Raw genomic sequence first — 15,590 nt, 5'->3', positions numbered from 1 at the left:
TGGACAAAGGGAGGGAGGGAGTCGAGACAGGGAGGGAAATTTGAAGGGAGGAATGTAGGGGATACACAAAGGACATATCAGGGGATGGAGGAGCAACTCGAATGAGGAAATTATGGGTTTGACAGAGATAATTTATTGATTTGACAAGGAGGAGGAGCAAGGAATTGAGATATTTGATGGAAGAAGGGAATTATGCAAATGAAGTAATGCATATTCTTTCACATATACATCAGGGCATTATTTGCATGACATCTTCAGCATTCCAAAGAGATAGCATTAACAGGTATGTATTTTCATGGTGGGGAGTCTGGAACTCAATAAATGAAAGGGGAGCAGAACAGAGATCCTCTAACTTCTTCATTTGGGATCTTTTCCAATACCCACTAAAATCAATGGAAAGACCTCCATTGACTTAAGTAGAGCTGGATTAGGTCCTTGTATAGCAGAGATTGCAGAATATTAGTGATGAGATAGACATTGGGGGAGCAACATAATAGATTTAAGACCTATACTGTGTGAATCTGAGGGCTTGTTCACATGAATACTTAGTTCACAGTAAGCTGGGGTGTAAATCGATCGTGCACTAGCCTGCAGCAGACTAACTGTCCATGTAGATCCCACTGCCAGACATTAATAGTTTGTTAGCTTGCTTTGATCTAGTCCCATTTCAAAGAGAACTAGATCAAAGCAAACTAACAAACTGGTAATGTGTGTCAGCAGCGTTCACATGGACAGTTAAGTCTGCAGCAGGCTAGTGCAGGGTAGATTCAAACCCCAGCTTGCCATGAACTAATTGTTCTTGTAGACAAGCCCTGAGAAATATTTGGAAATGGCTTCAGGTTTCAATAGCTCACTAACGTAACTCTATTTGGAATGATCTGGCCATTCATATTCTGAATAAGTTTACAATGAAACTCCAGTTAACAAATATTGTTAGTGTTCACTTAGAGCTAAAGAACAGCTCTGTAAGTATGTCCACTTGTTCTGCTTTCCTTTCGTTCTGCTGTCCATCACACTGAATGTTCATTCCACTGGACTGTTAGTTCCAGGCAAACGGAGAACAAATTCTACTCAGTATAGCCATACATCTTGAACAAACATAAAAATACAAATGTTTTGATTGATTTAATGAAAAACCAGGACATTTCAAGCATCCTAAAAGTAGTTATTGGGACACTGGGACATCAAAATAAAAATAGGACCGTCTCAGTAGAACTGGGACATAACATCACTTTACATACCCAGTACTGGCATTTGCAATGTTTCTAAATCTACTGCCATTTCAGCAGATGACAGCAGCTATGGTCTTAGTGGGGTGCTATGGAAATGACTAGAAGACCATAGAATATTTTTCTAGATGGATATCAGAGGCCAAGACTAGGTACACCAACCAGGGTAGGAATGTTTGAGGAGCATATGGGCATGGAAGAGGTTCATAATATACTTACAGGTTCTTCATAATTTCAAGTTAGTGTCAGGGCTTGAACTGCTCATACTATTAATAAACAGTACACACATAGAGAAGATGACCCTTAGATACTAGAGTTTGCTCATGTGTTGATATTTAAATCTATTGCAGACTATACTCCCGGGACATCTCCAGTGGCAGCAGACCTATTACTGAAAATCCGTGCTGATCACCCAAATTCTCCAGAGGCTCAGGATGATACAAAGGCACGTGTGTACCATTTTGACTGGCTGTCCAGAATCACCTCAGGAATAAAAAGTAATTAAAATAGAAACCAATCCAGATACGCAATTACAAACCACATCCAATTGTATAAGACATGGTTGGATCAGATATTATTGGGGGTCCTACATCCAAACTGTTACTTGTCTCCAGTGAATGAGGGGTTCTCTGAAGCGGATATGTGAGTACCTATGGCAATTGTATGGTAGGCCCACAGTTTGTATAAGCTGACATAGTGAAAAGGAGGCATGAAGAACACTAGGACTTCAAAAACTACTGGAAACAAGCCTGAATGCTCATGTAGTGGCCCAACATAGGTAGGTCCTGAAACACAAGGACCATGGAAGTCTTGCACACTGACCAGAAAGACACACCTCAAAAAATCTCTCATACCCACAACATTATCCAATAGGCTATGGAAAATAAAAGCCCTAGTCCTGTGTGAAGAAAAAGTACACACCTGCATGGTAGCCATTAACTATATTTCTAGATTTGTAGAAATTCTGCTTCCCACTAACCCCACAAATTACAGGTCAGAATAAAATGAAAAGCTAACCCAGAAACTATTTGACTCAGAAGAAAAATCTCTCAGCTAACAGCCTGAATACACTGAATCAAGTAATCATGTTCTGACACAACTACAACATAGTAGCAATGACAGGAACATAATTAGGTAACATAATTAGAATAATATCCTCAAGAAAAATATCATAAAAATAAATTCTATATTTTTCTAGTCCCAGTATAAAATGCCAGAGTACAGATTTGGAAAATATAAAAAAATTAGATTCAGCAAATAAAACACACTCTGATTTGAGTCTGATAGAACATTTTTGTTCTTAAGTGAGAAGACAAGAAATAACTAACAAGTAGTCTGACCATCGGCCTGCTAAATCGTGACAATAAAGATTATATCACATATCTACCCCATTGGTATGTGTAAATATAGATAAGAAAAGAAGAGAAAGAATTTGCTATATTTAATTTACTGTACCACATGTAGACACTAGCTGAAGTCATCCAAGGGATAAATCATCCTTCTTCATCGGTTTCTATCTCCAGAAAGATTCATGCAGTGGTGCTTATTAGTATTCTTTTTTTTTTACATTTTATTTTGCCTCCTTTCTTGTTGTTACACAGCTTAGACTTTGCAAGGGCAGGTGTATGTCTTTTGTGCATGAGGAGAAGGGAGGAGGGAACCAAGTGAAAAAACCTGAATGGCAGCATCTAGAAGTATTGTGGCAGCACATTCTGAAGCTGGAAGATAGTGATGAAGGAGGTTACCATGACTACCAAAGGCGGCATATTTGAATAAAAATGTATGTTAAGTCTTTTAAATGCTAATTGTAACTGGGGAATGGGTGACATCTAAAATTGCAAACACTTTTTCAATACTTTACAACTTATGATTAGTGTAAGGAGAGGACTAAAAAAGAATGACAAATGTAAACACTATGAAGTTAAACAGAAAGAATGACATAGTTTACATCTTGAAAGTATATCATATTATTTACTTGTTCAAAATAATAAATTGGATAGGTACCTGTTAAATGTAAGCCAAAAAGCATATGAAACACAAGGCAATATATATGAATTGGTAATTATATTCTAGGATGGTATGCAAAGAAAAATTTTAAAAGCTTTTATAATCTAAAATTATTGCTATTTAACAGCAGTTTTCAATAGACTACATGGTAGAGACTGTTAAAATTTGAATTTTAAACTTCTAGCAATGGAATGAAACTCTTCCATCCAGAGATCCCATGATGTTTCACAAACACTGAGTAAACCTCATCACTGACTCCAGATTAGGAGGGTAGATATTATTTCTATTTTGTAGGTGGGTGAGTCACTGTCAGTATCAAGATTAGAATCCAAGTGTCCTTACAGACAGTTCTGTGCTCTAACCACTACACAACTTTGCCTTCATGGCAGCAGCCACAGGATCAAACCAAAAAGTATTTATCTACAAGTTGTATTCCACTGTGGGTTCTAAGCACTAGGAAAAAATATTGTTTTTAGCATTACACACTATTCTCATATTAACATTTTAGGCTTAAACTATAACGAGCTAATTTCTACTTACAATTATACCCTCTGTGCACCCCCAACCGACATCTGATGTTATAATAATTTACTACCGGGTGTAATGCTAGCAGTAATGTTGGTATAGGTTAGCAGTGTGTCAAACTAAGCACACCAAGAGGGGATCCTTATATAAGGATCAGTAGTGATTTAGCATTAACATTTTTGTCTCTGTTGTTATTCTCTGTGGGTTATATTGAGCCCTTTTCTGCACAATGTCATAACAATCTGGTTTTGTGAAGGGAACTAACTGGGAATTAGGAGTAAGAAATTGTCCAAGAGAATTGAGATCATATAGTGCTGATGGTACACACATGGAACCTTGTGTGAATAGATAGTACTATGTTGGATTCACTCTTTCCATTCAGACAGAACCCAGAGATTAATGAGGGGCTGAATGCTCTCTCCTCTCCTTTTTGACATCTACATGAGACTGTTCAGAGAGATAAAAAGAACAGGAGTACTTGTGGCACCTTAGAGACTAAGAAATTTATTCTCTAAGGTGCCACAAGTACTCCTGTTCTTTTTGTGGATACAGACTAACACGGCTGCTACTCTGAAACCTGTCATTATTCAGAGAGACAGACATGGCTACAGACTTAGATGCTGACAATATGCAGATGAAACTCAACACAATTTTATATCGCCTTCTCCACTGATGTAGCCTCCATCATCACTAAGATGTCTCAATACCTATAAGAAATCAGCAGAAAAATGAAGATGACTCTGACCTCAGCTCAGAAAAGCTAGAAGTGATATAGATAGGAAGGGGGAAACACTTTAAGGAACTTATCAATATACTACCTTTGCCCCTGAGAGAGAGACCTTCAGACTACAGATCATCAAGGTGGTGTGAAGATTTGGGGGTACTCTTATACATCTCAGTGTTCTGAACAAACATTGCAAGTGGTGAAAAACTCCTACCATCTTTGCCTTGTAGGCTTCAGATATTCCTCTCTAATGAGGACCTAGCAACTGTGATCCATGTTATCAATGCTTTCAAGCTAGGCTGTTTTAATGCACTCTCAATTTTCTAACCAAAGGCCATTAAGGCTATGTCTACACTGTAATTAAAAACCCATGGCTGGCCTGTGCCAGATGACTTGGGCTAAGATGGGGAGGGTCTGAGAGAGGAGGCTCCTACCTGAGCCCAAATGTCTACACCAGCGGCATGGGACAAGGGATTTGCTGGCTGCCACTTCCTGCAGCCACCATTGGCCTGGAGCAACGAACCGCGGCCAGTGGGAGCCGTGATCGGCCGAACCTGTGGACCCGGCAGGTAAACAAACCGGCCTGGCCCACCAGGGGCTTTCCCTACACAAGCAGGGGCCCCAGTTTGAGAACCACTGGTCTACACTGTAATTAAACAGCTCCTTAGCCCAGGCCCGAGTCAGCTGGCACAGGCCAGCCATGAGCGTCTAGTTGTAGTGTAGATGTACTCTAAGTGGCTTGCAGATCAGGACCAGTACTTTGAACTCTGCTGTGAAGAGAATGGGGTGTCAATAGAGTTTGTAAACCACTGATGTGTTCACATTGGCCTTCATTGCTAATAAGGTATCTTGTCAGTGTCATTCTGTTGGCCTGATCCACAGCTGGTGCAAAGCAGCGTAGCTCCATACAACTATGTCACTTTACACAAGCTAAGGAACTGGATCTTTGTGTTCAGGAATAGTGAGATGTTCAGCAATACCCTGAGTCTTCACACCCTTTTAAAGCCACGTAATGAGCTGTGCTGGGCACACACAGACCAGAAACAAGCATCTGGCACTTAGCATTTATTTATTGAATTCTCAGAGGACACAGAGATCAGGCCTAAGAGTCTGTCCTCCTCCTTTTTGTACAGGGTGAGCAAGCAGTAACAGACACATTATTGCCTTTGAGTTTAAGGCACAAAAGGCCATGTATGTTCTCCTTTATACCAGTGTGAAACTGGCATAAGTCCATTATGTAGGTTACATGGAGTCCTAATATCACAGGATCAAACTAAGCTGAGTTATACCTGCTAACCCCTAATCTAAATTTGGATCACTGCCTTAAAAGATATAATGGTTAATTAACTCTACCAGATACAAAAGTCTGTCTTTCCAGCTGAAGGAAGAGTATGTTGGTACCATTAGAGTTTGTATTCAATTGAAGGGATTATGCAATTAGTGGTGCCTTATAGTTATTTACTGATTTAGTAATTCAGCACCATTATTTATTTCTTGCTCTTGCAATCAGAATGCTCCCTGCAATTTACTACATTTCTCTGAATGATACTTTGACCGAGTTTACATTATTGTAAAATAAATAAATAAATAAAATTCTTGATTATTGCTCCAGCTACATTTTCAAGCATGGTAGGTCATTAATAACCATTAAAGTGCTTACTTTAAGTGAGACAGATTTAAAGTAATTTTCCACGGTCACAACCAGGATCTTCTGAAAATGATGCTGTTGTGGCTATATCAGTGGAAATGTGATTATATTTTTCTTGTTCATATGCACTTACATTTTAAGTACACTTAAGTCACTACAACTGAGCAAATACCCCAAAAATGATTTATAAATATTAATTCACATTGATAAGTTAATTTGATTTAACTGTGTTTGAGCCCCTTTTATGTTTGATTTCAGTGAGCATTTAGCAAACTTGTTAACTGTCTTCAGGAGCAGTTGCTGCTTAATGGATAAACTGCAATACTCTCATCAGTAGCTTGGTCACTTTACATTTTATTTCATTCAGAAGTCTTGGTTGGAACCCCTCTATTTCTGGTGTTCAGAACACCAGTTCCTCATTATAGGCTGCAATCTTAGTTATACTCACACTGGGATTTCTCATAAAAATCACTTTGGACTGAAATAGGCATTTCCTTGTTAGTGTGCAGAGCAAACCTGGATCAAACCCCCACCCCCTCAACAAATCCATTTACCTTCACTGCTGTTCCATTATACATTACTTCCCCTCTTCTTCTTTGTTGGTCTGCAATAACTACATTCACATGTGCGGACTTCTTGCATTCCTTAGGGTATGTCTACACTACAAGAGTAGTTCGATTCAACTTAATTCGAATTTGTGGAATCGACCTTACGAAGTCGAATTTGTGTATCCACACTAAGGACAGTAATTCGACTTTGTGATTCCACACTAACGGGGCCAGCGTCGACTTTGGAAGCGGTGCACTGTGGGAAGCTATCCCACAGTTTCCGCAGTCCCCACTGCCCATTGGAATGCTGGGTAGAGCCCCCAATGCCTGCTGGGGGAAAAAATGTGTCGAGGGTGGTTTTGGGTAACTGTCATCATTGAACCATCAATTGAACCTCCCTCCCTCCCCGGAAGCGTCTGCAGGCAATCTGTTCATGCACTTTTCTGGTCAGTGACAGCGCGGACGCCACAGCACTGCGAGCATGGAGTCCGCTGCAGTTATGGCCGTTTTCACCTCCTCGCACCTTATCGTCCACCTCTTCCACAGTCAGCTGCTGAGAAATCGGGTTACTTTTCAATGGTGCTGCAAGCACTGGTGGACCATAGGGGACGTTTTACCAACATCAACGTCGGGTGGTCAGGCAAGGTTCATGACACGCGTGTTTTCAGGAACTGTGGTCTGTTTAGACACCTGCAGGAAGGTAGTTTCTTCCCGGACCACAAAATAACTGTTGGGGATGTGCAGATGCCTATAGTGATCCTCGGGGACCCAGCCTACCCGCTAATGCCCTGGCTCATGAAGCCCTATACAGGCGCCTTGGACAGCGACAAGGAACTCTTCAAGTACCAGCGAGCAGCGAGCAGTGTGACCTGTGACTGTTCGGTTTCTTTACAGAGAAGCTGAACCTGCCCCTGTTTCTTTACCCAGTTACTGTTGACTATCCTCTGCAGTTACATACCCCATTCACCCCGTTTCCCCCACTTCCAACACATGTGTAAAAATAAAATACATGTTCCATTGTTACTTAAGAAAGGTTTCTTTATTAATGACTTTGCGTTAAAGGGTTGAAACTGGGATGCAGACTGTGCTGGGTACGGTGTGCGGTGATGTAAAGACCGCCTCTGAACTCGAGGAATGACAGGCTCCTGCTCCTAGAGCGGTCCGCAGTGCCGGACTGGTTGTTTCAACGGAGCCTGCCATCCCTCCTTTTTGGGATTCTGTGTGCAGGGGCTATGTGACCTTGTGGCGGAGGAGGATACAGATTCCTCTGCTGCGTGACTCAGCGGTCCAGGACAAGGACCGCTGCATAAGATCTGTAACCGCCCTCCCCCGCTACAAAGTCACATCCCCCCCACCCACACAGAACCTGGAAACCACCTCCCATACCGACCAGGGTGCCTACTGACTGCACTATGTGTGTGACCTGCTGCTGATCCTGCCCCCGTGTCTGTACCCTGGTAAAGGTGACTGTCCTGTCCAATTACCAATCCCCTTCCCCCCCTTCAAACACAGTCTTCTGTAAAAAAACATGGCGGAAACAGTAATTAACAGCAAACTATTTTTAATAATTAACTAGATAGTTAGGGGATGAAACTGGGACGGGGGCTTGGGTGAGGCGGGAAGGAAAGGACTTCTCAAAATTTAGGGTATGAGAGCTTTTGGGTACTTGAGCACTCTGCTGGGGTGCAGTGACAGTTTTAACACCCCCTGGCGCCCCTCCTTCTGGTTATTTTGGGTGAGGGGGGTATGGGACTTTGTGGCGGGGGAGGGCAGTTGCAGATACACTGCAGGGGGGCTCTGTCCTCCTGCCTGCGGTCCTGCAGAACATGCACAAGGCGCCAGAGTGTGTCCGTTTGCTCCCTCATTAGTCCAAGCAGCGTTTGAGTCGCCTGCTTGTCTTCCTCACGCCACCTCTCCTCCCGTTCGCTGTGTGAGCGCTGGTACAGAGAGAGGGTCTCCCTCCACTGGCTCTGCTGGTCCGCCTCGTCTCGGGAGCAGCCCATAAGTTCAGCGAACATCTCGTCCCATGTCTTTTTCTTTCGCCGCCTAATCTTTGCCAGCCTCTGTGAGGGGGATGCTGTGGCAGGTCTGGAGACAGTCGAAGCTGTGTGATGGGAAAAGGAGTGAATTCCTTGCAAAGATCCATTTTTGCGAACAATGAACATAGTCTAGTCTGTGTCTGTGTACAAGAGCATGCACAGCACCTCTCTCGTGCGCACTCCTGCTGCAGGCAATCCGGAAAGCATAAACTCTGCCCCTGTTCCACCCCATCGCAGTGTCCCCCGACCCTTGGAATTCCGGGTTGAGATCCCAGTGCCTGATGGTGCAAATTTCATTGTCGCGGGTGGTTCTGGGTACATGTAGTCACTCATTTCTTCCTCCGGGAAAACAACGGCAGACAATCATTTCGAGCCCGTTTTCCCTGGATTACCCTGGCAGACGCCATAGCGTGGCAACCATGGAGCCTGTTTTGCCTTTTGTCACTGTCACCGTATGTGTACTAGATGCCATGGACAGAGGCGATTCAGCAGTGCTACACAGCGGCATTCATTTGCTTTTGCATGACAGCAGAGATGGTTATCAGCCATACTGTACCATCTACCATGCCATTGTAAATTGGCAAGGTGATGACGGTTACCAGCCGTATTGCATTATACCTTCTGCTGCTGTCATAGGTGCCCCTGGCCGAGATCAGCCGGGGGCGCAAAAGACAAAACTGGGAATGACTCCCCGAGTCAATCCCTCCTTTATGGTATCTAAAAATAGAATAATTCCTGCATAGAATATGGGGCTAGTGTAGTAGAGATCCAGTGTTTCAGAGAACCAGAGAGCACAGCCACTCCGTGTCAGATTATGCAGGAATGATGAGCTGCATGGTATTCACAGGGGGTACTCCTGCAACAACCCCACCTGTTGCTTCCCTCCTCCCCCAGCCTTCCCGGGCTACCGTTGCAGTGTCCCCTGATTTGTGTGCTGAAGTAATAAAGAATGCAGGAATAAGAAACAGTGACTTGTTACTGAAATTAAATGAGGGGAAGGCAGCCTCCAGCTGCTATGATTGTCCAGACAGGACATTAAGCAGTGTGGGGGAGAGGAAAACAGCATCCTGCTGCTATGACAGTCCAGACAGTACAGAATCTTTTCTTTACACATGAAGGGCGGGGGCTGATGGAGCTCAGCCCCCTGTTGCTATGATGAAGACGGTTAGCAGGCCGTCTACTTATGGGCTGATGACGAGGACGGGTACCAGTCGTATTGCACTACACCATCTACAGCAGGGCTGATGATGATGATGACGGATATCAGTCATACTGCACCATCAGCCACCCATGAGGCGGGGTGGGGGGAGAGAGGATGCTACAGTACAGTGCCGCAGCATCGCGTCTACCAGCAGCATTCAGTACACATAGGGTGACATTTAAAAGAGTCAAGAGATGATTTTTTTTCCTTTTCCTTCTGGGGGTGGGGGAGGGGGGGTACATTGACGAGCTATGCCCTGAACCGCCGCGGACAATGTGTTTGACCGTACAGGTATTGGGAGCTCAGCCAAGAATGCAAATGCTTTTCGGAGACTGCAGGAACTGTGGGATACCTTGCATCCTCAGTCCCCCCTCCCTCCATGAGCGTCCATTTGATTCTTTGGCTTTCCGTTACGCTTGTCACGCAGCAGCGTGCTGACTCTCTGCTACGCCGTCTGTCCAGAGATTTTTTAAAAATACTTTGGACCAGGCGTAACATTACAGTAATTCCCCTAATTAGATGCAGGAGTCTCCGAGCGAGATCACCCTGAGGACGGTCACTGAAGGAGATAGAGAGCGCATGCTGCGTGAAAGCCGGCACAAACCAGGGGCCTATGCAGCCATGCTCGGGGAGGCAATGCTCCCTGAGTACCTCATGAAAGCCTGGTGCGGAAAGGTGTGCTACCACGGAGCACCCAATAAGGAAGCTCTCCCCAGGAACCTCCTGCGGAGGCTTTTCGATTACCTCCAGGAGAGCTTCGTGGAGATCTCCCAGGAAGATTTCTGTTCTATCCCCATATATATAGACCTCCTTTTCACATAGTTCAGATTCCTGTTCCATTAATAATAAAAGTTTACATGTTTTAAGCACTTACCGACTGATCCTTCCCCTGATTCAGGGTCCAGGTTAACAGCCGGGAAGGGTTGGTAGGGGCTCTCCGTGAGGGTGATGAAAAGATCCTGGCTGTCGGGGAAACCAGCGTTGTAAGCGCTGTCGCCTGCCTCGTCCTCCACAAACCCTTCCTCATCTTCCCCGTCCGTGAACATCGCCGAGGCACTGGCCGTCGACACTATCCCATCGTCAGAGTCCACGGTCACTGGTGGGGCAGTGGTGGCAGGCTCCGGAGCGTCCGTTTGCCGCTTTGGTCTTCTGGTAGCCTTGTCTCAGGTCCTTGATTTTCAGGTGGCACTGCGTTGCATCCCAGCTGGATCCTCTGTCTGTCATGGCTTTGGAGACCTTCTCGTAGGTCTTTGCATTCCGTTTTTTTGGAGCGCAGCTCCTAAAGCACAGACTCCTCGCCCCACACACCGAGCAGATCCAAGACTTCCCGGTCAGTCTATGCTGGGGCCCTCTTTCTATTCAGAGATTGCCTGGACTCCTCTGCTGGAGAGCTCTGCATCGTTGCCGGTGCTGCTGAGCTTGCCCCGATGTCCAACCAGGAAATGAGATTCAAACTGGCCAGACAGGAAAAGGAATTCAAATTTTCCCGGGGCTTTTCCTGTGTGGCTGATCAGAACATCCAAGCTCGGACTGCTGTCCAGAGCGTGAACAGAGTGGTGCAGTGTGGGATAGCTCCCGGAGCTACTAAGGTCAATTTCCGTCCACACCTAGCCTAATTTGACATGGCCATGTCGAATTTAGCGCTACTCCCCTCGTCGTGGAGGAGTACAGAATTCGAACTAAAGAGCCCTCTATGTCGAATTAAATGGCTTCCTGGTGTGGACGGGTGCACGGTTAATTCGAATTAAAGTCCTAGTGTGGACCAGGCCTTATATTTAATGTATTTTGAACTATTTATTTTGATCTGTCTGGTGATTTGTTCTTCATATCATCTTTCAGTTTCCTCTGAAACAAAACAGCCCTGTAATAGTATAACTCAAAATTAATGATCATCCCGCTTAGCTAATTAATTTTAAACAAAAATAGCCCTCAAAGGGACAGAAGTTAAGAAAAACTAGTGAGCAAAGCATTATGGACACTGATTGAATGCGAAGCTGACTGGACCTCTAGCAGTCAGAAGGAACTGCGAGGTGATTGGGGCCACTCCCCTTTTAGATTTGTATCACCCTGTATGATGGGGGGCGCCAGGGTAAGCAACCCTAATGGCATTGATGAGTACAAGATTCTGAACTTGTGCCCTGTGGACCACAAGTGGAAATATGCAAGCTGTTCAAGCTGAACAAGAATCTGTGGTTCTCAGCAGAATTTGCAAAAATTTACTAAATAAATGGGAGAAACCAGGAAATCTCAAAGAAGAAAAATTAAAGACCCTGTTGTAAACTTAATGATGTTCATGATGGAGATTTTATGACTTCTTGTATTAATGGTTCCTTTGGCTCTCAACCTTACAAAAAATTATCAGGCATAATGCTTGCTACTGTGAACTATTAACATTCTTAAATACTATGCCTAGTAATAAGTGTTTGCAGGGCCAGACCCTAAGATAATATTGATCAGTGGTAAAAAAAATGATATTTTTTAATGTTGTACATACAGCATGTGAGACACATGCAATTAATCCTAAGGACCACAAAAACTAACAAATGCATAATAGTAACAGGAAATTTATGCTGCACACAAACAGAATATCAAGAGAGATTTTGGGTGCAAATAAAATGATATTTACAAAATATATTCAAATGACAAGCTGTCATGTATCCAGGTTCTCTATAGATGACAAACCAAATTGTTAGGAGGCGTACTTTCAATAGTTAGATGTATAGCAGTGCATTGAATTATCTTGCATTTATGCAGTGCCTTTTATCCAAATACAAACCAATGCCCTTCAAAATTTTACTAACTTACAAATTCTACATAGAGAATTTTTTGCCCACCACTGACATACACTGTCCCTGGGGTGAATCTCAGTAATTGTTTTAACAAAACAAAACAACACTACACAAGAGTTCAAGACAAAATGTGAAAAATAACTTCTCCAATTGAAATTACAGGGGAAATACATGCATACTTTAACCAGCAACACTGTAATTCAGTGTTTTTGCTCAGACAGGAATGAATGAACAAACAAGTGAGAAATCTTTTGGAAGGCGGGTCCAACTTGTCCAAAAGCTCAGATGCATTACCCATTTGATACTCTAAAGGTCACTACAACAAGTTCATTACATTAGGGGCAATTTATGAAGGCAGAATGTAATTACCTGAGTTGGAATTTGGCCAGAGATGAAAGTTAATCATGTGATCTTTAATAATCAGGACCTCTGTTTTGTGTCATATCTTAAAGATGTCAATTGCAGCAGCCCAGTTCCTATAACACCAGGTTTGAATGTTTGCTTGGTACTGACTCAGAGGAACAATCGCCACCTACTGAATCACCACCATCACTTTCTGGCCTCAAAAATCTCCCTTTTAGGCACTGACCTTGCCCAATGCTGTTTTGCTTGAGCTCTGATGTCATTGCAGCTTGATGTAGTACTAGTGGAGTGAATCAGTCTAAGGATTGTCAGTAACACAATGGAGGAAAAGAAATAGCAGATGTGTCTGTATGGGGAAAAATATACAGAACCCAAGGCAATTTCAGTATTTGAAAATGTATTATATGTATGTTTCAACTATGTCTTGACATAGAGAAAAACGCTCGCTCAGAAGACTCTTAAGGTCCTTAAAGGATAACTGAATACATGTGGATTTAAGAAGCTTTACAGCCTTTTACTTGATCGCCTTGCAATTCAGTTGAGGCCTGATCTTACTCCCATTAAAGCACGTTAGTGTTTCCTTTGACTTCAGTTGCAGCTGGATTGAGCCATTGCATGGGATAAATGTATACTCTTGATTTGTGAATTTGAAAATCATTTTCTTTATCTCTAAAGAATGTGCAGGACACAAGGGATTCAAAATTGTTAATACAAAGAATTTTACAAAATACAGAAAAGCTAAAAAGTTACATTGAGGTTAGCTTTATCTTAATGCCAAAAACTAGTGAAATATATCATCGGGGTTCCTCTGCAATTTCATTTGATTTTAAGAATTATTTATTCATTTGATTTGGGTTATCCCCTTTTGTGTACTGAACAGGTAATGCCATGTGCCACCTCACTACTAAAATAAGAGCATAATTATTCACCAGACACACACAAAAATTAAATGAAATCAAGTAGCATAATCATGGTATAAAATATTGCTAAGTTCTCAATTACATTTGATACACAAGTCTTTGTATTTCTCAAAGCAGCAGTGGTCAAAGTGATTTCCAGTTAGGAATGATGCAATAATATAAAATCTTAAATTGCACAACAGCTCTAGATAAAGAGATAAAGGATCTTTCGGGAGGCTTGTGAAATCTGTATCACAGGCATACACAAAAAGCTAATTTAGCTATAAAAGTAAATCAATAATTTCAAAATGTGGAAAAACTTTTGTAAGAAATATAGTCTGCAGTGTCTACTATTGGTTACATTTTCAGATGCGTTTGGCACAGAATTTATGCTTAATATAGGAGTACAATAATTTTAAGCAGATTTTTTTATGCATTCTGCACATCTAAGTTCCAAATAGTCTGGAATGATGAAAATGTGAGTTTTTCAATTATATGGTTATAATGATTTGGCTCTAGCCCCACTGTTTGTCACCCTCACTCATCATGCCACATCTATAGCTCTTTGGGGAAGGGACTGTGTCTTTTTAGACTTTCACACTTTTGGGAGCTATGAAAATAATAAACAACAATATAAAATCAGGGGCGGCTCTATGTATTTTGCTGCCCCAATCACAGCAGTCAGGCGGCTTTTGGCGGCATGCCTGCAGGAGATCTGCTGGTCCCCTGCCTTCGGAGTACCCACAGAAACGCCGCCGAAGGCAGCCTGACTGCTGCCCTCACGGTGTCCGACAGGCCACCCCCTTGCTGTGGCTTGCTGTCCCAGGCACGTGCTTGGTGCGCTGGTGCCTGGAGCCGCCCCTGTATAAAATACTCTAGGACTAGGGTCAAATGCTACCCGCTGCTTCTGCAAACAGAGAAGAACCTGTACCCATAGATCCTGTCTCAGGCATGAGGGCAGCATGAAAAAGGGAGTGCAGCCTCCAAGGTGCATTCTTTCTTTCCCTCCAGCCCCCCACATTCCCTCGGCCGGAGCACTGTGGGCTTCAAGCTCTATGGGTACAGAAGGGTAGATCAAGAAAAGAGGGTTAGTCCAGCTTCCCCAAGTCTCTCCCTTCACCCCCAAACCTGCAATTAAGTTACAGATGTGTGGCAAAAATCTCTGCCTGGGCTGATGTAGCTGTAATGAGTTCACTGGAGTTATAGCAGCAGAAAATATGGTCCAAAGTCTGCAGCAACCTATTAAGATCCCCAGACGATCTTGGGAGAAGGGTGCATTTAGGAGATGGAAGCCCCAGCTTCCTGCTAAAGGAAGAATTAAAAGGAAAGCCGTGTTCCCTCACCCCTACACAGCAATAACTACGGCCCTACCAAATTCACACTCCATTTCAGTCAATTTCACTGTCAAAGGATTTAATAATGAAATTTACAATTTTTACAGATATTTAAATCAGAAATGTCACGGTGTTGTAACTGTAGGGGTCCTGACCTAACTGTGAAGTCAGCAGATGTAAGAGTAGCATGGTGTGGCATTGCCACCCTTACTTCTGCATTGCTGCTGGCAGGGCGCTGCCTGCAGAGCTGGGTGCCTGGCCAGCAGCTGCCACTCTCTGGCCAC

The 15,590-nt window shown here is 43.2% G+C and overlaps 1 long non-coding RNA gene across 4 annotated transcripts in view; it reads left to right on the top strand.

Annotated features, from left to right (window-relative positions):
• The window catches only part of LOC120408483, a 46,535-nt gene that overhangs the window by 3,579 nt on the left and 27,366 nt on the right, over positions 1-15,590 (top strand). For 2 of the 4 annotated variants that reach the window (XR_005600719.1, XR_005600720.1), the window contains exon 2: positions 1,580-1,726. This is a non-coding gene — a long non-coding RNA (uncharacterized LOC120408483). Of the gene's footprint in view, positions 1-1,579; positions 1,872-2,830; positions 3,010-15,590 lie in introns of all 4 variants that reach the window. The other 2 variants (XR_005600717.1, XR_005600718.1) reach the window with 2 other exon arrangements.

Source organism: Mauremys reevesii, linkage group 6 (assembly GCF_016161935.1).
Source record: "Mauremys reevesii isolate NIE-2019 linkage group 6, ASM1616193v1, whole genome shotgun sequence".
NCBI lineage: Eukaryota > Metazoa > Chordata > Testudines > Geoemydidae > Mauremys > Mauremys reevesii.
The sequence above is the reverse complement of the archived record's forward strand: the minus strand, read 5'-3'. Positions and strand labels throughout refer to the sequence as shown.